General features: G+C 45.3%; 1 protein-coding gene across 3 annotated transcripts in view; it reads right to left on the minus strand.

Annotated features, from left to right (window-relative positions):
• Positions 1-24959, minus strand: part of LOC119972572 (cytochrome P450 7B1) — a 366395-nt gene that overhangs the window by 313337 nt on the left and 28099 nt on the right. The window lies entirely within an intron of this gene.

Below are 24959 nucleotides of genomic sequence, written 5' to 3' on the forward strand. Positions count from 1 at the left end.
CGCTGCAGCTGAACGCAATTATGCACAGATTGAAAATAAAGAATGTTTGGCTGTGGTATTTGCTGTTCAGAAGTTTTATCAAGACATCTATGGGTGTAGATTCACGGTGCTAACCCATCATAAAGCCCTATTAGTGAAGAGGACAATTCTGCCTATCTCGTCCGCTCAAATTCAGAGGTGGGCCTTACTTCTGGCAGTTTACGTGTACTTATTGGAACACCACCCGAGAACAAAAATCCCGCACGCGGATGCTGTGAGTCGGCTCTCACTGCCAACCAGGTCGCAAGCACCCTCCAGCGGCGATGAGGTCATCGCCGCCTAGCATTTTATGGACTCCTTGTCGATCATGGCAGCCCAGGTTTGTGCGTGGACCCAGACAGACCCTCTCCTAAGTTGGGTTCGATAGGTCGTTCTATATGAGGCCCAGTATTGCATGTTGCTCGGTGATCTGAAGACATCCAACAAAGATCCCGAAACTCAGCATCAAAGACTGGATCCTCTCATGGGGACGCGCACAGTGATTCCAAAGAAGAGGCAAGATTCCATTCTGGCGGACCCCCAAACTGTCAACAATGAAAATGTTGGCCCGCAGCTACGCGTGATAGCCGTGCATGGATGCGGAGATTGAACGGCTCGCCCAGCAGTACAATCTGTGCCCAGGGCAGCAGAAGCTCCCGCCAGCAACGCCTCGCCACTTGTGTGAATGGCCACGACATTTGGCTCATCTCCACATTGCGTCACCAGCTCTTTCCAGGGTTCAATGTTCCTTATTCTCATTGATGCCCACTTGAAGTGGCTGGATGTACACCATATACCATCCACATTTCCCAAGGCAACATTTGAGAAGCTTAGACTCTTCTTCAGCATCTATGGCATTCTGAAGGTCTCAGTCTCAGACAACGGGACACCCTTTACAGATGCAGAGTTTGGGCTTTTTATGCAAACAAATGGGGTATGCCACATCTGCACCACTCCTTACCACCCTGCGCCTAATGGATTGGCCGAGCGGGCAGTCCACACTTTCAAACATGGGATGTGTAAGCAGACAATGGGTTCCCTTGATACCCAGTTGACATGTCTTCATTTTTGCTGTCAGATCATACCTCATGCTACCACGGGCATCACGCCAGCAGAATTGCTCATGGGCCATTGGCTTTCGACTCACCTCAGCCTCGTTTTTCCCCGATATTGGAGGGAAGGTTCGCTTTGGACAAGAGCATTTAGAGTATGGCTCTGGGGGACACATACCACTCCGGCAGTTTGCACCTGGGGACACTGTCCACATCCAAAATTTTGGCAATGGCGCTACTTGGTTTCAGAGCGTGGTCGTTCGGTAAATGGAGCCGGTGTCATATTCAGTCCGCTTACAGGACGGGGAGTATAACCGGCATCTGGACCATCTCCACAGCCGCCCTCTCATGCTGCATGGCCCCTTGAGAATGGCCCATCACGCTATTTAGTGGCACCCCCACCGCCACTGCATGCCCCTGAGCATGTCGGCACCAAGATGTCAGCGACTGATGACTCAGATGGAGATGCAGCCGCCAGACGGGGCCGGGAAGATGGCCCAAGCGGCCAACCGCCAGAGGCAGTTCCGCCACGATTGGCTCGGAAGTGTCAGTCCCACAATCGCTATACACTGTCATGTATGGCGCCACTGATACACAAACTCGTCTTTGGACAAATAAGTAGAGGTCCTTCCCCGCCCGCCCCTTGTTGGATGCGGTTTCGGTCTTGGGGGTGGGGATATAACATAAATGAGGTTCATGGGACCAGTCCGATCTGGTTCCCCGTAATATGACCTGCCCTGTTAAAGGGGGTCAGAGCATCCTTCTGTTCGGGATCAACCGGATATAAATTTGGGAATTTAATGCATGGAGGAGAGAGGTGTGGTCTACATACGAATTATTCCAAGTGAGCAATTAAATTACCAAAATAACTTGAGTAACAATGGACAGGCAGGAGTTATATTGCAGTTGTATAATGTGGGAGGTTTTGGATGCCAAGGCGACCCATGGTAAACACGTCTGCAGAAAGTATATGCAGCGAGGGGATTTCTGGATCAGGATTATTGACCGAGAAGCTGAACTGCAACATAAAGGAGGGAGAAAAGTACATGGACACTTTGTTGCAGAAGACAGTCACACATCTTAGAATAGGGTTGTTTGCTTTGGCCAGCAGTGAAGGACAGGAGGATGTGACCATGACTGGGGTGGGTAAAGGGGCTGAGGAGACAGTAGCAGAGGTGCCTCCGACTTTGTGATTGTCAAACAGCTTTGAGGTACTCATAATCTGTGTGGGTGAACCGGCTGACCATGGTACAAGAAGCCATTCAATTGGGGAAACAAACAGAAATGTAATGGTAACAGGGGACAGTAAAGTAAGGGAAATTGACACTGCTCTGTGCAGCAAAGGATGAGAGTGCAGAAGGCTGTGTTGCCTGTTCAGTGTTAACATGGGAGGGGAACTTGCAGTGGAGGGGGAGGATCCAGTCATTGTGACCCATGTTAGTACAAGTGACTTAAGCAGGACAGGGAAAGAGATTCTGCATAGTCAGTATGAGAGGCTAGGCATCAAATTAAGAGGCAAAACCTCAGTGGTGATAATCACTGGATTATTACCCAGGCAACGTGCAAATTGTCAATCGGGCCAATAAAATGAGAGACAGGAGTGGTGTGGGAGAAGTGGGTTCTGGGTCACGCGGCACTGATATCAGTACTGAGGAAGTGAGGGCTGTACCGCTGAGACGGTCTGTAACTGAACTGTGCTGGGACACTTGTACTTGCAGAAGACATAACAAAGGAAATAGATGGGGTTTTAGTCTAACCTAGGGAGGTGAGGGTTCAGGTTTGGGTAGATGTAGCAAACCAAGGGGTCGATTCAGGGCAGGAGACCACAGTAGTAATATAGGAAATGAGGGTCATAGAATAGCAGAAAGGGATAGAGTTAAAACTCAAGAATACACCAATAGTCTAGAATAGATGTTACAAAGATAACAAAAATGTAAAATTAAAGGCTCGGTATCCAAATGTGCATTGTGAAATTGAATTTTACATGACATGTAAATGAAAAGTAAATTCATTGATAAGTGCACATTGAAGTAAATTCATAGATTAGCCATTATGGAGATGTGGCTTCAGGATGACAAAGATTGTGTTCTGAATATTATACGGTATATGACATTCTAGAAGAATTGTAAGCTAGATAATGGTGAATGGGGCAGCACTGTTAATAATAATCTTCATTAGTGTCATAAGTAGGCTTCCATTAACATGCAATGAAGTTACTGTGAAAATCCCCTAGTTGTCACACTCCGGAGCTTGTTCAGGTACACCAAGGGAGAATTCAGAAGGTCCAATTGAAATGAAATGAAATGAAAATCGCTTATTGTCACGAGTAGGCTTCAATGAAGTTACTGTGAAAAGCCCCTAGTCGCCACATTCCGGCGCCTGTCCGGGGAGGCTGGTACGGGAATCGAACCGTGCTGCTGGCCTGCTTGGTCTGCTTTAAAAGCCAGCAATTTAGCTGAGTGAGCTAAACCAGCCCCTGACCTAATTCACCTAACAAGCAAGTCTTTCGGGACTTGTGGGATGAAACCAGTGCTCCCGGAGGAAACCCACATAGACACTGGGAGAACATGCAGACTCCGCACAGACAGTGACCCAAGCCGGGAATCGAACCCGGGTCCCTGGCGCTATGAAGCAACTGTAATCAAAGTTGGCGTTGGTGTATTGCTAGAGATGATCTTGGTTCAGGATATCAGCATGTAGAATTGGCTTGGGTGGAGACGAGGGATGGTGGGGAAAATAAATCTCTAATGAGAGGTGTCTACAGGCTCCCTAACAGTAACCACAATGTAAGACAAAATATACAAGAAAATATATTTGTGATAAAGGGATGGCAATGATCATGGATCATTTTAATCTACATAGAAACTGGAAAAATCAGATTGGCGGTAGCAGCCTGGATGAGAAGTTCATGGAAGGCTTTTGAGACAGTTTCTTAGAGTAGCACATTCTGGAATCAACCAGAGAGCAGATTATATTAGACTTGATAATGTGTATTGTGACAGGCCGAATTAATAAACTCAGAGTGAATCACCCACGAGGCAGCAGTTCGAGGATTCTGACCCAGGTACAGTGGCTTAGTTCCAAGTCAGGATGATGTGTGCCTTGGGAGGAGAACTTGCAGGTGGTGTTCCCATGCATCTGCTGCTCTTGTCCTTCTGGGTCATGGCTTTAGAAGCTTCTGCACTGCATCTTGTCGATGGTGCACATTTCTACCACTGTGTGCTGGTGGTGAAGGGATGAATGTTTGAGGTGGTGGACATTGGAGGTGGTGGATGGGGTGCCAATCAAACAGGCTGCTTTATGCTGGATGGTATCAAAATTCTTAGTGTTGTTGGAGCTGCAGTCAGCTGGATTATCAGCACCAGAGAAATAGCTAATAAACATGCCACAAAACCAGGTCTGGATTCCAGAAGGTTTAGATAATATGGAAATCAAAATTTTGCCATCAAAGATTCTCCCAGGTATATAGATGCCGTGGGCGGCATGGCAGCACAGTGGTTAGCACTGATGTTTCACAGCACCAGGATCCCAGGTCCGATTCACTGTTTGGGTCACTGTCTGTGCAGAGTCTGCACGTTCTCCCCATGTCTGCGTGGGTTTCCTCCCACAAGTTCTGAAAGACGTAGTTTTAGGCAATTTGGACATTCTGAATTCTACCTCTGTGTACCCAAACAGGCGCCGGAATGTGGCGACAATGGGCTTTCCACACCAACTTCATTGCAGTGTTAATGTAAGCCTACTTGTGACAATAAAGATTATTTTTAAAAATTTATTTCTAAAGATGTGATTGTCGCACAGCATGATAATAATTATTTATTTTGCTCTAATAATCCGGTTGCCTATATGGCACAACACGCAGGTTTGGATGCTGCCATTAGTTATTAAAATCTATAAACACCAAAAATGATATAGAAGGAGTTAGGCATGGCCCATGTAATTGCCAACACATTATCAGATTGTAGTGTTGCTCTGTGGAATGAGCATAGATGGTAGTTTTAACTGGACCAAGGTCAAAAGGATAACTAAGTCAGACTGGTACAAACACTGATCTTTGTTGGCCTATCACTACCAAACAAACCATTATTTTACAGTGAGATAATGATTGAAAAGCTCTCCCCAATTGAAAATATACTGGGTAGAGTTTCCACTGTGGGCGCAACTGGCAATTTCAATGCAAAAATGGCACGTGTTCTTCTTCCTCCACCCATCACCATTTCTGTATGAACTCATTTGCATATCACCAATGGCAGAATTGTCTATGGACAAGTATTCTGTAATTGTTTTCTTTAATTTGCTTCAAAAAAAAGTCTGATATAGTTAAGAGTGATAACTTGGTAAATTTAGTTAATACAATTGAAAATGGATTTAACACAAAATATAACCATGTTAAAATTCCAGTTACAATCCACCACCTGAGAGTGACCAGATTTTAAATGATCAAAAATGGCTAGTTCTTTTCCATTGAGACTGGCAGACAGTAGCCAGTTCCTTCATAAATGAAAAAAATCATTTTAAATCTTTCAGAACGTGCTTTGGTGTCCTTGCAGCCAAAAGGTTCGCTTTAATTCCTGGAGCCACCTCAAGGGCTACAAAGGGCTACACGGGGCTGGTTTAGCTCACTGGGCTAAATCGCTGGCTTTTAAAGCAGACCAAGCAGGCCAGCAGCACGGTTTGATTCCCGTACCAGCCTCCATGGACAGGCGCCGGAATGTGGCGACGAGGGGCCTTTCACAGTAACTTCATTGAAGCCTACTCGTGACAATAAGCGATTTTCATTTTTTTCATTTCAAATGAGTGAAATTAGCAGGAATTACCAAAAGATAATTAATTCAACCTGGAGGCACCGCCAGTTTTGTGGGAGGGGAATGCTTCTTTTGCACAAAATCACAGAAACACCATTTGCGCTTAAATTTCCACAACCTTTCCATCAGTCAGGTCAATATCAGGGGAAATAACATGCAGATAACATTTTCAAATAGAACCAAAAGCCACTGTTTTTTGTAGGCGGCCCCCACAATGGCTTGGTCATTGGAGTCAAATTGGGAATAAGATGATGAGTCATATCTATGTTAAGAAGACTATATAGTTAGTAGCTCTCCTCATCTTGTTCTAATTGTTGACAACTTGATTAAAGTCTCACCTTTTAAGAGGCGCTTGAGCATAGAGATTTGAGAGAAACAAAAACAAATGTGAGCAGAGACACGAGGTTCAAATGATTTCAATCCTTGGGCCTCATTATTGGCCCGGCAACTACAGACAAGCATTAAGCAGCCCCAGGCAGCTCACTGATGAACAATAATAGCTGATCAGGTTGCTGCACTGCAACTAGATACCCTCAGGTGTGTTGTTAATCAAAGGACGATAGGGTAGCAATGACCAATAATAGGCCTCATAGATTAATATGCAATGATAATGGGCCGCATGGCAGCACAAGTGGATCGCACTGTGGCTTCATAGCACCAGGGTCCCAGGTTCGATTCTCTGCTGGGTCACTGTGCAGAGTCTACACGTTCTCCCCGTGTCTGCGTGGGTTTCCTCCGGGTGCTCCGGTTTCCTCCCATAGTCCAAAGACGTGCAGGTTAGGTGGACTGGCCATGATAAATTGCGCTTAGTGACCAAAAAGGTTAGGAGGGGTTATTGGGTTACGGGGACAGGGTGGAAGTGAGGGCTTGTGGGTTGGTGCAGACTCGATGGGCCGAATGGCCTTCTACGGCACTGTATGTTCTATGATGCGGGCAACATGTCGGGCTATTTAAATTAAGGGAAAGCACCAAGAACTTCATATATTTTGTCAGTGATTACGTCAGAGGTCTTGAGTGGGCATATTCATGCATTTAAGCCGGTTCCATGACTTTCAGCTCCTGATTAGATTTGCTGCACACATGGAGGGTGGGCAACTCAGAGGGAAGAAAATAAGTAACACCTTGACAGGGAGGTGGCCTCACAATATCACACCATCCCACATATAAAATATATGTGGCTAACAATTTGGCTCCTCTGTGCATGCTGCTCTAAGACACACACCAAATGCCCCCTCTCCAGCAGCTTCTGTTCCCATCACCATTTCCTCCCACTTTGCACTCCTCCCCTTCCTCCAGGCCTGCTTCCCTGGTTGTGCTGGACAACCCCCCTCCCCCACCTAGCCACATTCCCATCAGAAACTTCAGCCTGCTGGGTCGTTGGACCACCAATGCCCTCCCACCGACGGACCAGCCGGGACGTCAGACCCTTGAACCCTCACCCGTTTGCCAAATGGGGCCTGCAGAAAGAACGTGGGACCCACTTCCCCCTCCCACCCCCTACCTCCACTCCTCCCCACCCTAATCAACCCTCAAATGCACAAAATAATTTTAGGGCATAGCACTGGTCAGTGTTCTCCCACTCCTAGTGACTGAATGGGCTGCATATGCACAGCAGTACAGTGTGCACAATTCCAGCACTCTCCCAGTTGCTGCCTGGTACTCTGGGATAAATGGCATCCCGGTAAGCAAGTGTATGCAATACGGGACAGAAGGAAACTTGGTGGCCCTGTGCACACACAATTTCCTACTCCCATTCCATCACTAACTTCACCAGATGTACAGCAGAAATTCCCTTTACATGCAGAAGTAAAGAGTTTCTACTGTATCATACTTCCAGTTACGTTATGGCAACACAAACTCGAGGAATTTCTATCCATTCCGACTAAAAATTATATGTGTACCAGGACCTGCAGCGTATTCATCCAAACACCAGAGGGAGGGTTAGGAGTTAAGCCCTGCACTTTTCCATTAAAAGATTGGTATCTGTTCATGTCTTCCGTAAAATACTTTGCCACTGAAAACATATCAACAATTGTGCTGTCCAGCATGAAGCATGCCACTTTCACCTTATTGTATAGTAAATTTGGAGTGTACTTTACAAAAGCCAATTCATGGAATTTTCAATCCTAGTAAAAGTTGTACAACTCTTGCACACTATTACATCAATTTGGTATTTCAGTTCCACCAAGTCTGGAATAAAATTCAGTTGATATTATGGATGAATGTGGTTAGTTTTATCAGGTGAGGATATAAAGGGAATATTCTGACTTTTGTACAATTAGTCTGACTGTCCATGCTGTAGCACCTGGGGTGGCCACGTCCCAATTTCAAAATAGACACTTGCAAAGAGTAAAGGGAAAATTGGACAATGCTAAGAAAACAAGCAGGTGCAAGGTTTGTCTGTGGATTGGAGTTTGCAGCTCCCAGACAAGACCGATACTACAGGCCATTAGCATAGTAATGAGCTATCTCCAGGGACAAAAGAGAAACATTTAAGCAAACGATACCAGAGCAGACTGCCTGGTGCCAGTGGAGACTAAAACAAAGGCAGGCCAATGGTCACCTAGGGCCCGCCCAGCGATCAAGTAACCACCCTTTTATTGGAGAAAATCAATACAGATGATTAGGACATGGTCCAATTAATTGGGGCCAAGTTCAAGGCCAGCCCAAAAGGGCGCAAAGCCCCTTTGGGGTATAAACAGGAGCCCCCAAGGCAGATTGCTCTCTTCTTCTTCACCTTCATCTTGGCCTTGGCTCTCAGCGACGAGAGACCCGCCAAGCACCAGCCAAGTAAGTCCTAAGTCAACGCACGCTACGAGATAGGCTCTCCTAGTTACTATTCTATAACAGTTCGATGCCAGCAGCCTCAGAACCGGACAACGGCCATTGTTCCTCTGACTGAGTGGGCACCCGAAGCTAAGTATAGGCTTTTAGTAGTAGTTGTAGTTTAGTGAGTAGAGTTTGTGCATGAGTATAATTGACTGTGTGTGTAAATAAATGTGCATTGATTTCAAACTTAACTGGTGTATCGAGTCTTTGATCAGTATTCGGTTTTGAACCTTGTGGCGGTATCGAAAAGATACCTGGCAACTGTTGAGCTAGCATAATTAAAACAGAGCAAATTAAGGAGAGCATAACGAGCAACGATGCATAGGAGGTTGTGATAAGTGCAAAGGCACAGAACTACATTGGAGATGACCAATTTGGATTTCAGGGAGCAGGAGGGACAAAAGAAGCAATTTGGTAGAAAATTGATGTGCGAATGCAGTTGAGAGTTTGGACAGGAATCCGCTTGTTTTGTAGATGGTGAAAAAGCATCCGATCGGGTTGACTGGATTAAGCTGTTGCCAGTGCTGTAACATATTGGCGAGATCTGTACATGGGGCAAACAGCAACAGTGACAGTAGCCAACATGATGGTACCATGTGTAATTGGAAAAAGGAATTCGACAAGATTGTTGCTCATTAACATGTTTGTTGCTCTCCTTCAATGTCCATACAGAAGCAATGATCAAAGAAGTATTTGAAGACACAGAATCTGGTGACAAAGCACCTGTAGCAAGGAAAGGAAGAACGACAAAAGTAGATAGACCTTTTTAGTTTTGCTCATGGGATGAGGGCCTCACTGGTGAAGCCAGAATTTATCACTGATCCCTAATTGCCCTCGAAAGGTGGTGGTGGTGAGCTGCCCTCTTGAACCGCTGCAGTCCAGGTCTTATAGGTACACCCACAGAATGAAAGTAAACATTGACAAAACTCAAGTGATGCATATCACACAATCACCAAGACATAGTCACAGAAGGAAGAAACATGTGGAATAATTCAGGAAACATAACATATACAGATGGGAGGAACAATGCAAAAGGATAGCAATGGGAAAGGCCATATTTGGTAAAGAAACAGTTGCTATTTAGCTCAGATCCCTTCTGGTATGTATTGCACCTTAGTCAGACCTTTCTCCAGTTCATCAGCCATCATTAATGATGGGAGTCTTTCAAAGAGCAGATGACTTGGGTACAGGCCAGATACATTTCCTGAAGGTGTAAAAAAATGGAATCCAAAGCTTAGGCTTCCTGACTGACTAAAAGTACGAAGGTTGAAACGCGACAGGGAAAAAAGTTTATGGCAATTGTAATGGAAAGGTGAATACTCAACTAAAAAGTGACTTGTAAAAAGAGTTGGAGCATTGTTTTGTATGGGTGTGAAATGTGGGCCTTACAGAAGGGGGAGACCAACTTGCTAAATAGCTTTGAAATGCATTCAGTGGAGGATGGAAACAAAGAGTAACCATTCATGCAGCGTTACGGAAAACAACCAAAGTTGTCAGAAACAAACTAGGAAATTAAAGAAAAACTGGACAGGGCATAATGTAAGAGCAAACAGACTTGTAAGAGATGTTAAGATTTCAAGGAAAAAAAAGAACAATATTGGATTGCTTGAAAATTGAAGGAAGTTATTTATTCGCAAATGAAAAGAATAGCATTGGACAAAGGTAATAATTATGAGCTCAGAACCTGCCTTTTGGGCAGAGCACATATACAATTACAACAGACTAATTACTGCAAATGATGCATTACATATCTAACAGTACACTTATCTGCGTAACCAACGCATTGTGTAAACTGAGTGAATTATAATAGGCATAAAATAAAGGAGCTTGCTGAGCATGCATCAACTGAAAACTGATGGTATAAACTAGTATCTAAATATAACAGAGGCAGTTATGGAATTTATTTATCTAATCAATGCCTACACCATCGCCGCTTTGAAAGACTCCTCTCTTTAATGATGGCTGAGAAACTGGAGTAAAGTTTGACCAACATACAGTCATACCAGAAGGTATCTGAGCTAGCACAGTGGTTATCACTGTTGCTTCACAGCACCAGGGACCAAGGTTTGATTCCCAGCTTGGATCACAGTCTGTGTGGAGTTTGCACGTTCCCCTTATGTCTGTGTGGATTTCCTCTGGGTGCTCCGGTTTCTTCCCACAATTCCCGAAAGACATGTTGTTAGGGGTGAATTGGACATTCTGAATTCTCCCTCTGTGTACCCGAACAGGCACCGGAGTGTGGCAACTAGGGGATTTTCACAGTAACTTCATTATTGTTTAAAATCTTTATTGTTGTCACAAGTAGGCTTACATTAACACTGCAATGAAGTGTGTGGTAGCTGGATAGACCCCAGAAGAGGGATCTCCTGGCCGTGCCGCGCCCCTATTTGTAAGTTTTCAAGAAGGAATCAGATATTGCTCCAGGTGAGAGGGAAGAAAGGATATGGTGAGGGGGTGTGGGAAAAGGTGGTAACAGACCATTGAGTTTGATGATCAGCCACGGTGATAATGAATGGCGGAGCCGGCTCAAAGTGCATATGGTCTACTCCTGCCCATATTTTCTGTTTGAATATCAAAGGGAATCCAAATCTCAAGCTCCCTGACTCAAGTACGAAGATTAAAACATGGCAGAGAAAGGGGGCTCATGGCAATTGTAACGTAAATTCAGGATCAATGTAGAAAGTAGAGAGAGGTGATTTACCGAAAGGAGTAAGAGCGAGTGAGAATAGGCTAGTAGCTAACAGAAAATAAGAAAGCAAGGGCGGGATTCTCCAGCCTCCCAGCGGCAATGGGCAGCGCATCATTCTCTGCCAGCGGGATTGTCTGTTCCTGCCTGTTAATGGGATTTCCCCATTGAAGCCACTCTGCACCACCGGGAAGAAGGTGTGCACTGCTGGAAGAACCAGAGAATCCTGCCACCAGCAAACCATTTATGATAAGGCTTCACAAAATAGCCACATTTATTATATGGCGTGAGATTCTATCACCGCCAGTTCAGCAAAGGTGCCGACAGAATATATACTCTTGGGAGACAGTGAGGTTAGTTTGGTTTACAGGACTACCAGTAAATCCCTGAATAGGATAGGAGTTGGATACAGTACTCTTCTACTGTGAATGCAGAGAGATAATTGGAGATCCAAGACAAGTTAACGGCCAGGCAAGTTTAAAATAGGAGACTGAAATGGACTGTGCTGGGCCCCAAATCAAAAATGCAAGAGATCAGAATTTGCAGTTAGATGATGTCTAGAAATAAAAGGTAACGCCAGAACAAGACTGCCTTGTCTCAAAAAGGGAGCCTCGTCTCAAAAAAGGGGAAGCAGTGGTTTTTTATAATTTTTCAAGAAGTAAAATAAGGAACATCTGTTTACAACCATTACTCTATTCAGTTATGTCCAACAGCAAAATAAAGAAGTTCAGTGATTCTACATTGTCACAAGGGTTTCAAACCACCTACAGAAAAGATTGACGTCTTGCTTGGTGATCACGCACTAACGAGTAGGATTGTCTGCAGAAGAAACTTGACTGATCATGGGTCCTTGTGTGGGTGAGGAGCCTGATCCTAGAGCCGCATCTCCAACTGCACACTTGGCAGGTATTTCCAGGAGGTGGGATTGGTCCTTGGGCAAGATCGCTGGCATTGCTTTTTCAAGCTTCTTTTCTGAACCTCCTCTTGCCTTTGGGCATAGCCGAAGCACAAACTGATAACAATGAACTTGACTGCCAACAGTAGAGGCCAATGCCTTGAAGTATATATGCAGTTTCCGGAGTAATGACAAATGCAGATCTCCACCTCCAATCATTGACGTTGTTGGAAAAAGAAAGCAGCAGCATCTTAAACACCAAGCTTTAAAGAACAGTGAAAACAACCGCCTTTACTTTAAAAGTTTTTAGGAAGCATTTCCTTAAAAAGGCCACAAAAATGACAAGTCTGTGATGTGCATAATTAGTTAATTCAATGTACTGTGCTTGCTAGAATGTAGGATTGGTTATTTGTACTACAACAATCTTTCAAAATTATTGATAGCTGACTGATAAATCTCTGAACTCACGCCAACAGAACCAGCCCATTTGAAATTGGAGCCTATAAAGCAAGGTAAATATATAGATATAAAGCATAAAGAGAAAAAAACGAGTTAGAGAGGGTGAAAAAAAATGGAGGCAAATGGAGCCACGACAATGTGAAAATGAGAGCGATGAATAAACAAGCAGAAAAACTGGGAGTCAACGAATTAAACAAAAAGGCTTGCTTTTATACATCTTTCACAACCTCAGGGTTTACAACCAATAAAATACTTTTAAAGTCTAACTGTTGTAATGTAGCAAAGTTTGCAAAAAGTACTTTTTCTTTCACAGGATATGGGTCTCACTGGCAGCACCACCATTTATTGCCTGTCCCTAAATGCCCACAAGACGATGGTGGTGATCCATCCTCTTGAACCGCTGGAATGCAGCAGGTGTAGGCAACATCAACAGTGCTGTTAGGGATGGTGTTCCAGGACTTTGACCCAGAGACAGTGTAAGAGTTCTTCCTGTTTATTTCCTTTGTTCCCATTTATTTTATTTTTATTATTTTAGTCCATGGACACATAAAAATCGGGATGTGCCTTTAAGGAGAAGACTCAAAGTGAAACAGCCCGCTTGCCAGGACACACTATTCCCAGGTTTTGTATTTTGTAATGGAGAAACCAGACTCCATGGCCCAGAGTGGATCTTGGTAACTAAGTTCTGGAGGGAATCGGTTCGAGGAAGGACATTATTGCTATTGAAGGTGTCCAGTGAAGGTTCACCAGACTAATTCCCGGGATGGTAGGACTGACATATGAAGACTGGATCGACTGGGCTTGTACTCACTGGAGTTTAGAAGATTGAGAGGGGATCTCATAGAAACATATAAAATCCTGATGGGACTGGACAGGCTAAATGCAGGAAGAATGTTCCTGATGTTGGGGGCATCCAGAACTAGGTGTCACAGCCTAGGAATAAGGGGAAAGCCATTCAGGACTGAGATGAGGAAGCATTTCTTCTCTCACAGTTGTGAACTTGTGGAATTCTTTAGCAAAGAAAGCTGTTGGGGCCAGTTAGTTGGATATATTCAAGAGGGAGCTGGACGTGGACCTTACAGCTAAAGGGATGAAGGGGTATGGAGAGAAAGCAGGAGTGGGATACTGAATTTGCATCAACCATGATCATATTGAATGGTGGTGCAGGCACAAAAGGCCGAATATATAGCTGGTCCAGTTTTGGGTTTGGTCAATGGTAAGCCCCCAGGATGTTGATAGGGTGGGTGATACAGCAGTGGTAATGGCAAGGCGAGATGGTTTGAAAATCTCTTGTTGGAGATAGTAATTGCATGTCAAATGTTATGCCATTTATCAGCCCAAGCCAGAATGTTGTCCGGGTCTTGCTGCATAAGCACATGGAGTGCTTTAGTATCTGAATCATCCCAAATGATGGTGAACATTAATCATTCGCAAAAATCCCCACTTCTGACCTTCTGATCGAAGAAAGGTCACTGATAAAGCAGCTGAAGAGGGTTTGACTGAGGACACTAACCTGAGGAACTCCTCAGCAATGTCCTGAGATTGAGCCAATTGTCTTCCAACAACCACACCCATCTTCCTTTATTGCTAGCTATGAATCCAACCAATGGAGTTTTCCCCCTGATTCCCATTGACTTCAATTTTGCCACGCTTCTTGACGCCACTTTTGGTCAAATGCGACCTTGATATCAACAGCAGCCATTTTCACCTCTAGTTCAGTTTGGATCAAGGCTGTCATGAGGTCAGGAATTGAGTGGCCGCAGCAGGACCCAAACTGAGTGTCAATGAGCACATTAATGCTATGCCAGCACCGCTTATAGTGCTGCTGATGACCCCTTCCATCACTTTACTGATGATCAAGAGTAAAGTGATGGGACAGTAATTGGCCAAATTTGTTTTGCCCTGCTTTTTGCGGACAGGATGTTCTAGATACCAGTGTTGCGGCAGTAGGCGAGGGGAACAGCTAGTTCTGGAGCCCATGTTTTCAGTACTATTACCAGCTGTCAATATTGAATGTGGTCAAGGCCCATTGGGCGAGATTCTCCGCACTCCCGACGGTGCGGAGAATAGCGTGGCTCGTAAAATTTTACGGCCACGCTGTTCCGACGCCCTCCCGCTATTCTCCCCCACGCCCAACTACTGACACGAATCGCTGCCGCCGTTTTTTTACGGCTGGCAGCGATTCACAGCTGATAGATGGGCCGAGTTCCCAGCCCTTTACGGCTGTTTTTACGAACGGCAAACACACCTGGTCTGGCCGTTCGTAAAAACGGCCGTAAACACTCGCATTTTATAACCATGGCACCGATTGGCACGGCAGTACCACGGCCGTGCCAAGGGTGCCATGGGCCCGCGATCGGTGGGCACCGATCGCGGGCAGCGGGCCCGATGCCCGCGCACTATTTCTCCTTCCGCCGCCCCGCAGTATCCATTCGCGGGGCGGCTGAGGGGCAACCCGGCCCGTGCATGCGCGGGTTTCACGCAAATACGCGATGACATCATCCGCGCATGCGCGGGTTGGAGTCTTCCAATCCGCGCATGCGCGGCTGACGTCATGTGACGCGTCAGCCGGCGCTAACTCCGGCAAGCGGGCTTAACGAAATTCGTTAAGCCCGTGATGCCGGAGCTTACGGCGTCGGGCTGCTAGCCCCGACCGGGGACCAGAATCGGTTCCCGGTCGGGAAGGGGGGGGGCTGGCGTCAAACCCGCCCAGGTTTGACGCCAGCCTTACGATTTCTCCCGTTTTGGGAGAATCGCGCCCATTGACTTTGCAGTATCCAGTGCCTTCAGTTGTTTCTTGACACCATATGGAGTGAATTGAACTGAAGACTGACATCTGTGACACGGAGGACCTCAGGAGATCAAGACAGATCATCCACTCGGTACTTTTGGCTGGAGAGAGTTGCAAATGCTTCAGCTTCCACAATACAAGATAAACAACCTGTATTGACTCTTGGAACACTGCAGAAATATACAGTAAAAGGTTACACACTAGGAACGGTCTGTATACTTGCTGGTACACACAGCTCTGTCCAAAATTCAATTGACCCTGAATGCAGGTAATGTGCTTTCTTACATCAGTTTGTGGGTGGTACAGTACTCAGTCCCACATTAACCCTACACGTGCCAGACACTTACACTACACTACCAACCAAGCCATAGCTGATACTCACTGCAGAACAAAAAGGGAGGCAGTTACCAGAACAGGCACAATTACTATTTTTTAAATTGTCCCTTTCAAAACAAAAATCTAGTCAGGTGCAGGAATGGTGGGTTACAAACACATTGTTGCAAACAAGTCCATGCATACATAAAGAATTATTTGCACGTAGTGTCATTAAATGTGAGTAAAACAGACATGGGAACTGACAACAGCATAAACCAAAAGTGCTGTAATGAAAACATTTACGTCATGTTTAAAAAAAAGCAACTCCTTTTCTTGCTCTTAACTGCCAACAGACTTTGGGATTTGCCTTTGAAACACGAGGTTAGCTCAGAAAACAAATAGCTGCGACCAAACATAAAATGTGTGCCCATCTTGAATGTTAAATTTGCAGAAAAGACTCAATGTCTTACTGCAAGTTTCTTTAAAAAGTTTTTTTGAAATAATTTTAAGCTTGATATTCAACCTTGGGAACTAGCAATGTGATGAAGAGGTGCTTCTCTGTCAGTGTTTTGTGGGTTATCTCATGGCCTAATCTATGCTGGCAAGGTTTCCTTCTACTCCTAAGTAACCTGGTCTGACACAAATGGGTTAGGTCAAAACTAGTTTTATTTATACTTTTACAGGATAGACCATGAGAAGGATACACTTCTCAAGTACGGACTATTCCATCAACTCTACAGAGTCTTTAGCACATGACTGCTGATGTCACTGTTACATCCTGATATACATCATTCTCATTACCTCCCCTCCCCCACAAGCCCTGCAACCCAGCCAAGAATATCAACGCTTTTAACAATCTTAAACTATTTACATTACCTTTTTGAACTTCTGTAACCTCCTTTCCTGTTGTAGATTCCACCCAATGCCTACATTGTCCTGACCACCCCCCCCAAGCAATTGTCCAGTAATAGCTCTCTGGGAGGACATTATGGATTCTTACGGGCATTTATGTTTTCCTTGGAAGGCAACATCAGCAAAGTGGGTCAGCAGTTTTCCATGACTGCTGTGACCTTCACAACAGCAGAACTGTAAGGATGATGAAATCCTGAAAGGGGGTAAAGTGAGTAAGACACAAGTAGTACTTAATGAAAGCAAATTACTGCGGATGCTAGAATCTGAAACCAAAAGAGAAAATGCTGGAAAATCTCAACACATCTGGCAGCATCTGTAGGAAATGAAATGAAATGAAAATCGCTTATTGTCACGAGTAGGCTTCAATGAAGTTACTGTGAAAAGCCCCTAGTCGCCACATTCCGGCGCCTGTCCGGGGAGGCTGGTACGGGAATCGAACCATGCTGCTGGCCTGCTTTAAAAGCCAGCGATTTAGCTCAGTGAGCTAAACCAGCCCCAGGAAGAGAAAAGAGCTAACATTTTGAGTCCCAATGACCCTTTGTCAAAGCTCTTTTCTCTCCCTACAGATGCTGCTAGACCTGCTGAGAATTTCCAGCATTTTCTCTTTTGGTTACAAGTAGTTAATAACCCAGCATACACCTTTATACTTAGACTGCTCAATAAAACAAGACCAACAGGAGCAGTAACAAACAAACATGAACCCGAGTAACAGACTTGGGCACCAAGGATAGTGAATTGCACACCAAACATGATGGGACATAACCTTATCCTCAGTTCCAAACAGCCTTGGCTAATTAGACAATGTTACTATAGTACCATTCAGAGATAGAAGTAGGATAAAGAGGATTGTTTATAGAAAGCATCAAGGACAGTGGATAAGAATAGTCTGGGAAACATTAGAACACCATGAGTAAGGTCCCACAGGTGTATGAACTGGTCACGCAGTCCCAGTTTACCCAAAAGCAATTTATTGGTCAACGTATGTAATCTGCAGCCACAATGATTGGATCAAGTCCAGCTGAGGCAGGGCTGCTGATTTTGGTAATTGTATAATTGTAGAATCAATCGGCCCCAGATTGCTCTCCCATCGTACATTGGCAAATAAAGAACAGCGACTCTGTGTGTTAGCTGAGCCGTAATTAAGAGGGGGATTCCCCACGTGGAAGCCAGCTCAACACTTCGCCTCTGAAAACACTCCAACAAATCCCTTCAATGGACGACTGAAGGGCATGAGGATAGCATTCATTCAGGAATCTTCAGCTCCCACTTAGCTGGGGAAAGGTTCTAAGAGAATATACTTCAAGCCAATGAATAATTTCATAGCTGTATCATTCACTGCTGTACTGAGGACTAAAAAGATTTTCCGGTCAATGAGAAGAACAACAAAATTATTGTAGGCAGTGAAGGAACTGGGGAAGATGTGACCTCCCAACAACACTTTGGAAACTACTGTCACTTTCTATACACAGTGGTAAGATTGTCACACTTGCTTCAGCGCGAGACTGCTCTATTGTAGGCAATGGGATGACTGGGTCAGCATCAGACAACACCATCTTCAGCAACTGAATGAATCCTCAGAAAAAAATCCAGATGAAATTTATTTCCAGGACTCTTCAGCTGCAGGATTGACCTCTGCTTCTAATAGACGGAGCCAAACATGTTCATTTTGGGGTAAAAGGAGGGAGTAACAAGCCCAGAGAACCATGGATGACCAGAGATATTCAGGATACAATGAGAACACAATGAGAAGGAAGAGAGAGGCGTTTAATAAGTACAAGAGGAGCAAATCAACAGAGGCATTAGTTGAGTACAGAAAGTGCAGGGTGGAGCTTAAGAAAGCAATTAGGAGAGCAAAGAGGGGATATCAGAAATCTCTAGCTGGTAAAAGTAGCCAAAATCCTAAGATATTCTGTAAGTATATCAATGGGAAGAGGATAACAGGGAAAAAGTAGGGACCAAGGATGGAATCTGTGGGTGGAGCCAAAGATCATTGATAGGGTGTTAGATGTAGGATGTTAAATGAATATTCCACATCTGTCTTCACCCAAGAGAATGATGAGGCAGATATGGAACTCAGAAAGACTGAGGTTATTGAGCAAGTTGTCATGGGAGGGACAAGGTATTGGAGGGGTTGGCAGGCTTCAACGTGGACAAATCTCCAGGTCCGGATGAATTGTGTCCCAGGTTGCTGTGGGAGGCGAGGGAGGAGATTTCAGGGAGCCTGATGCAAATTTTTTATTTGACCACAGGAGAGGTGTCAGAGGGCACCTCTGGACCCACTATTTAAGAAAGGGGCCTCACGGTAGCATGGTGGTTAGCATCAATGCTTCACAGCTCCAGGGTCCCAGGTTCGATTCCCGGCTGGGTCACTGTCTGTGTGGAGTCTGCACGTCCTCCCCGTGTGTGCGTGGGTTTCCTCCGGGTGCTCCGGTTTCCTCCCACAGTCCAAAGATGTGCGGGTTAGGTGGATTGGCCATGCTAAATTGCCCGTAGTGTAAGGTTAATGGGGGGATTGTTGGGTTACGGGTATGTGGGTTTAAGTAGGGTGATCATTGCTCGGCACAACATCGAGGGCCGAAGGGCCTGTTCTGTGCTGTACTGTTCTATGTTCTATGTTCTATAGATAAGCCAGGGAACTACAGGCCAGTGAGTCTCACGTCCGTGATGGGGAAACTAATGGTGAAAAGAATCTATCTCCACTTGGAGAGGCAAGGCTTGATCAGGAATAGTCAGCATAGCTTTGTCAGAGGGAGGTCATGCCCAACAAATTTTATTGAATTTTTTGATTGACTCAAATGTGTAGATGAGGACAGTGCAGTTGATGTAGTTTACATGCAAAGCATTTGACAAGATCCCACATGAGAGTTTTATAAAGGCGGCAAATGCACATGGGATACAGGTGAACTTGATAAGGTGCATTCAAAGCTGGCTGAGCTGTAGGAAACAGAGGGTGATGACAGATGACTGCTTTAGTGACTGGAAGCCAGTGTCCAGAGGCGCACCACAGCATTATATAAATGACTTAGGTGACTATGTGGGGTGTGGGGTGTAGGATCAGTTAAGTTTACAGATGACACAAAGATAGACTAGGTGATTAACAGTGAGAGTCTTTGGTTACAGAAAGATATGGATGGGATGGTCAAATGGGCAGAAACGTGGCAGATGGAATTCAATCCTGAAAAGTGTGAGGTATTACACTTTGAAGCAGCAATTTGACAAGGAAATATTCAACAAATGGCATCATACTGGGAAGTCCTGAGGAACAAAGAGACTTGGCGTGTTTGTAAATAGATCTCTGAAGGCAGAAGTGCAGGTCAATAGTGTGGTGAAAAAAGCATATGGTACACTTGCCTTTCTCAATCATGACATAGACGACAAAAGCAAGGAAGTCATGTTGGAGTTATATAGAACATTGGTGAGGCCACAGCTGGAATACTGTGTGCAGTTCTGGTCACCATGTTATAGAAAGGATGTGGTTGCACTAGAGCGGGTGCAGAGGCGTTGCACCAGGATGTGCCTGGGATGGACCATTTAAGCTATGAAGTGAGGTTGTATAGGCTTGGGTTGTTTTCGCTGGAGCAGAGAAGACGGAGGGGCGACCTGATCAAGGTTTACAAGATTGAGGGGCATGGACAGGGTGGATAGGGAGTAGCTGTTCCCCTTAATTGAAGGGTCAGTTGCAAGGGGACACATGTTCAAGGTGAGGGGCGGGAGGTTCAGGGCGGATTTGAGGAAAAACCTTTTTTACCCAGAGGGTGGTGACAGTCTGGAATGCACTGCCGAGGAAAGTGGTGGAGGCGGGTTGCCTCACATCCTTTAAAAGGCACCTGGATGAGCCCTTGGCACATCATAATATTCAAGGCAATGGGCCAAGTGCTGACAAATGAAATTAGGATCGGCAGATCAGGTGCCTTTCATGCAGCGGTGCAGACTCGATGGGCCAAAGGGCCTTTTCTGCACTGTATGTTTCTGTGATTCTGTGAAGATTTTCTGAAGAGATTGAAGTGTGGATGTTAACTTACTTTCACCAATTCAAATAGGTTCTACTGACTCTATGGCAGTGAGAGGTTCTATGGAATCATAGTCAACCAGTAATACAGAATGTATCTCATCGGTGGGTTTAGTAGGACAAACATATGAATGCTGCACTTCAGCAGTAAACAAAGCTGACTCCACAAAACAGAGACAGTTCATTCACGTGCTTCAGAAGTAGATTGAAATAGAGTACCAATCTCCGGGACCTCATCTTCCAATGAATCACTCAGTGCCACAATGGCTTTTTTCCTTGATCTTATTTAGGAAAGAGCCAACCTAGGCCCAGAATGTCCTCTTGCGGATTGTCACAGTCTGCTGCAATGCCATCGGTCTCCACATCCTCTGGCTCAGCTTCAAAAGAATGAAGAAATCCACAATCTTAATCTCCTCCTGGGGTGTAGTGGATGGTGTCTTCGTGATGGAGAATGAACTACCGCTCATTGAGTAACCTCACCAGCTGCTATAGATTGAAAATCCACCAGTTCTACACATTCAGAAATCCCAGTTGGAAGTCATTATCATCTGCTTTTCCAGGATGCCCAGTTGTGTACAGAAATCTCCACTCATTAAATATATCTTCTTATTGTAGATAACACAGTGGGCCTCAGCAATCGGTCACCCCTTTATGGCGAAGGATGGTGATTATCTGACCTTTTACGGGAAGATTTTTACCACCTGGACTGGACCTTGCAATAGAACATCTTGTGGCAAGATGGGTACTGTTGTGAGGCATTTAAAGCGATCAACCAGTATTGCTATGTCAACTCCAGTGTAAATTTTGAAGTCAGTGTTAAAGCCTTTAACTGCCACATTGACTGACCAAACGTCTTCATAACCATTTACTTCTCCTCGGAACTCAGCTTTTGTTATTTATAATTTGTTGAATTGTTTGCATTTCTTAGACATGCTCTTGTTTTCTTCCTTTGCTGAAATTTAGATTTAGAGGTGTCCTGTCATGCCACATTGGAAAAACTCTGTCTGTACCCCCTTCTGTGCGGCTTCATTTCTCCGCAGCAATAGCAGCTGAATATGGCTGCCATGGGGTTCCCCACGATTTTCCCGTTTTAGCAGGTTTTTGAGTGGCTGCTGCGCTTGGGCTTACCCAACTAACTGACTCATCCAAAGCCTCGGTGTCACAATTGATTAGAGCCCAATTTAGCTCCACGTTTGACCTGCCAAGCATACTGAACCACTTGATCAATTATGGGGTTCCATTTTGGGAAGAAATATGCATTGAACACTTCAAGGTCTGCAAAGGTCTCTTCTACCCACTGTCTCACTCGCACATAGTCAGCGACAAGCCCCACTGGAATAATCGGTTCAGCGTTCTGCTCTTTAGCATGCAAACCCCATGCTGCTTGATAGCTTTGGAAGTTTTTTTTCTGGATTTTTTTTCCACAACTCCCAACACTGACATCTCGGTGGCTCTTTGAAGCTTTCCAATGGCTGCAAAATGGGCAGTGACCATTCGGCTGATATTGACATCGTTATCAAATCTCAGTGTGCCTCTCACCAAAATAAACTTCAGATTCTTGCTGAAAACTAGTCTTCTGCTCACCGATGGCACCAATTGATTGGGTGTCACCACTGCTGCCACCACGGTTTGTGGTTTATTTTTGTGGCCTAACGTATGTGGCAAAGTTTACCTCTACTCCCAAATAACTTTGGTCTGACGCAGATGGGTTCCGTCAAAACTACTTTATTTGTGTAATGTACAGGATAGGTTACAAAGTTATTATATCTCTCTGGATTACAGACAATACCATCTGCTACAGAGTCTCCAGCACATGACTGGTGGTGTCACTGTTTCTCATTATCATGCGAGATTAGCCAGGTGTTTGCCGGAGCGCCGAGAAACACCCCGCTCTCTAACACCCATCCAGGTAGATCAGGGGCCTTAGCGGGGAATTCCCCAATGAAGCCACACTTAGCCCTGTTTTCTGCACTGAGGAGCTCCACTTGCCACAACTCCGCAGGGAAGCAAGAGATCGCTCAAGCCCCTGAGGTGACCCCCGAAGCAACTCAATATAAGGGGGTCCCTGGGTCCCCCCACACCTCTCTTCCCCTACCCCCGAGAAGGGCACCCCGTCCCAATCACCACAAAAAATGTCAGCTTGGCAGTGCCAGCTTGGCACCATGACAGTGCCCCTGCCAGCTGGCAGTGCCAGCTGGGCACCTCTGCAGTACCAGGCTGGAATCCATGAGGCACTGCCAGGATGCCCAGATGGCCTCAGTGCCAGGGTACCACCCTGCCCAGAAGGCATGCACCTGGGGGCCTCCAATCCCCTGGGTGACCCCCCACAAGTTGTACCATTCCCTAGTCCCAGTTTGTGGAGACCAGAACTGAATGGCGCTCACCCGAGGTCTCCAAGGCGAGGGAGTTAGATCCTATGCTTTCGTTAGATTTGCCAGAAAGTGATCCCGCTCACAATAGGCGGCGGGATTCTCATCGCGATGTCTCACGTAATTGTGGTAGGTCTCGCAAGGCTTGGCAAGCCGAGTATATTCCAGAAGTACAATCACCCAACATCCACCAGTCTCATTGCGCCTCACCGTGCCACGCTGCTTTTCGGGCACAGCGTGACCAGTAGATCCCATTCTAAGAAACTAAGCCCTTCCCCTGAAAAACAATTCAAATTTTCCTTTAATCCTTTTACATTGGTACTCGTTTTTAAATCGGTCTTCCTGGGCACAAAATAAATTAACCCGGTTAAGCAGAACAAAAATCTGAATGAGTAATAAGTTTGTTCTCTCACTATAGTGCAGTGACTGTTAATAAAAACTAGGAAGTCCTGCATACAAACGGAAGGTCTTGTTTTCCCAAGAATATTTACTTTGGAAATGTTTTTGAAAAAGAAACAGTTCAAATCATCCAAAGCTCCAATTTGAACTCAGCTGCTCAACCAATGGCAAAGAGTTGCTAAGCTGCTATTGCTGGTGCTAAGAGACTTGTATTTGTGAACAGTGAGTGGTTCAAATCTTATGCAAGTCTGCTGGCATCACTTGAGGATAAGAGATGGGCAGAGGAAGCCCTGGTGAAGCAATGAGTGGCAGCTGAGGGAATTAAAATGAGAGAAAGCGCCTCCTAACATTAGGCAGAGTAGCAAGGAGGAGTTTCAGCAAATACACCCTCTTCGTTAGGAGGAGATACTAAGTGCACAGCAAGGGAATTCACGTGTAAGAAGGCATTACCGAAGACTTTGGGTGTACCGCCCAAGGGTCAACTACCTGCAAATGAGAGAAGGTCAGTGTTTTTTTTTTTTTAATTTATTTGCTCCTGGAACATGGGCATCGCTGGCTGGGCCAGCATTTATTGCCCATCCCTAATTGCACTTGAGGGGCATTTAAGAGTCAACCACATTGCTGTGGATCTGGAGTCACATGTAGGCCAGACCAAGTAAGGATGGCAGATTTCCTTCCTGAAAGGAAATTAGCGAACCAGATGGGTTTTTATGACAAATCGGCAATGGTTTCAGGGTCAACATTAGACTCTTTTAATTCCAGATTTTTATTGAATTCAAATTTTACCATCTGCAATGGCGGGTTTTGAACCCAGGTCCCCAGAGCATTATCCTAGGTTTCTGGTTTACAAGTCCAGCGACAATACCAAAGAACAATACAGCACAGGGACAGGCAGTTCGGCCTTCCAAGCCCATACTGGTTATGATACCTACCTTGGCCAAGGGTGTTAACACTACGCCACCGCAAGGGTGGTATCACTACGCCACCATCTCTCCTAAGTGTCAGAGAGGCAGTGCTGATCCACACAGTTGGTCTTAGACATTCGTGCTTTAGTCCACAATGATCAGATGCCTTGAAAGCACGACGGCAATCCCTTACCTATAGTCATTGAGGCTACCATGGTGCTGAATTTTAACGCATCCGCATTGTTCCAGGAATCAGCTGCAGTTCAGGGTGGCATCTCACAGACTACCTGTTCCCGAGGACGGGGAACTACATCCATTTTGAGACGGGTGGACCAAAGCAGGGATGGAATATGAAATGAAATGAAAATCGCTTATTGTCACGAGTAGGCTTCAATGAAGTTACTGTGAAAAGCCCCTAGTCGCCACATTCCGGCGCCTGTCCGGGGAGGCTGGTACGGGAATATAATTAAGGTTTGTCATTATCAATGGATTTTATTTATGGGGTCATCAATTGGACC

This window comes from Scyliorhinus canicula, chromosome 10 (assembly GCF_902713615.1).
Source record: "Scyliorhinus canicula chromosome 10, sScyCan1.1, whole genome shotgun sequence".
Lineage (NCBI taxonomy): Eukaryota > Metazoa > Chordata > Chondrichthyes > Carcharhiniformes > Scyliorhinidae > Scyliorhinus > Scyliorhinus canicula.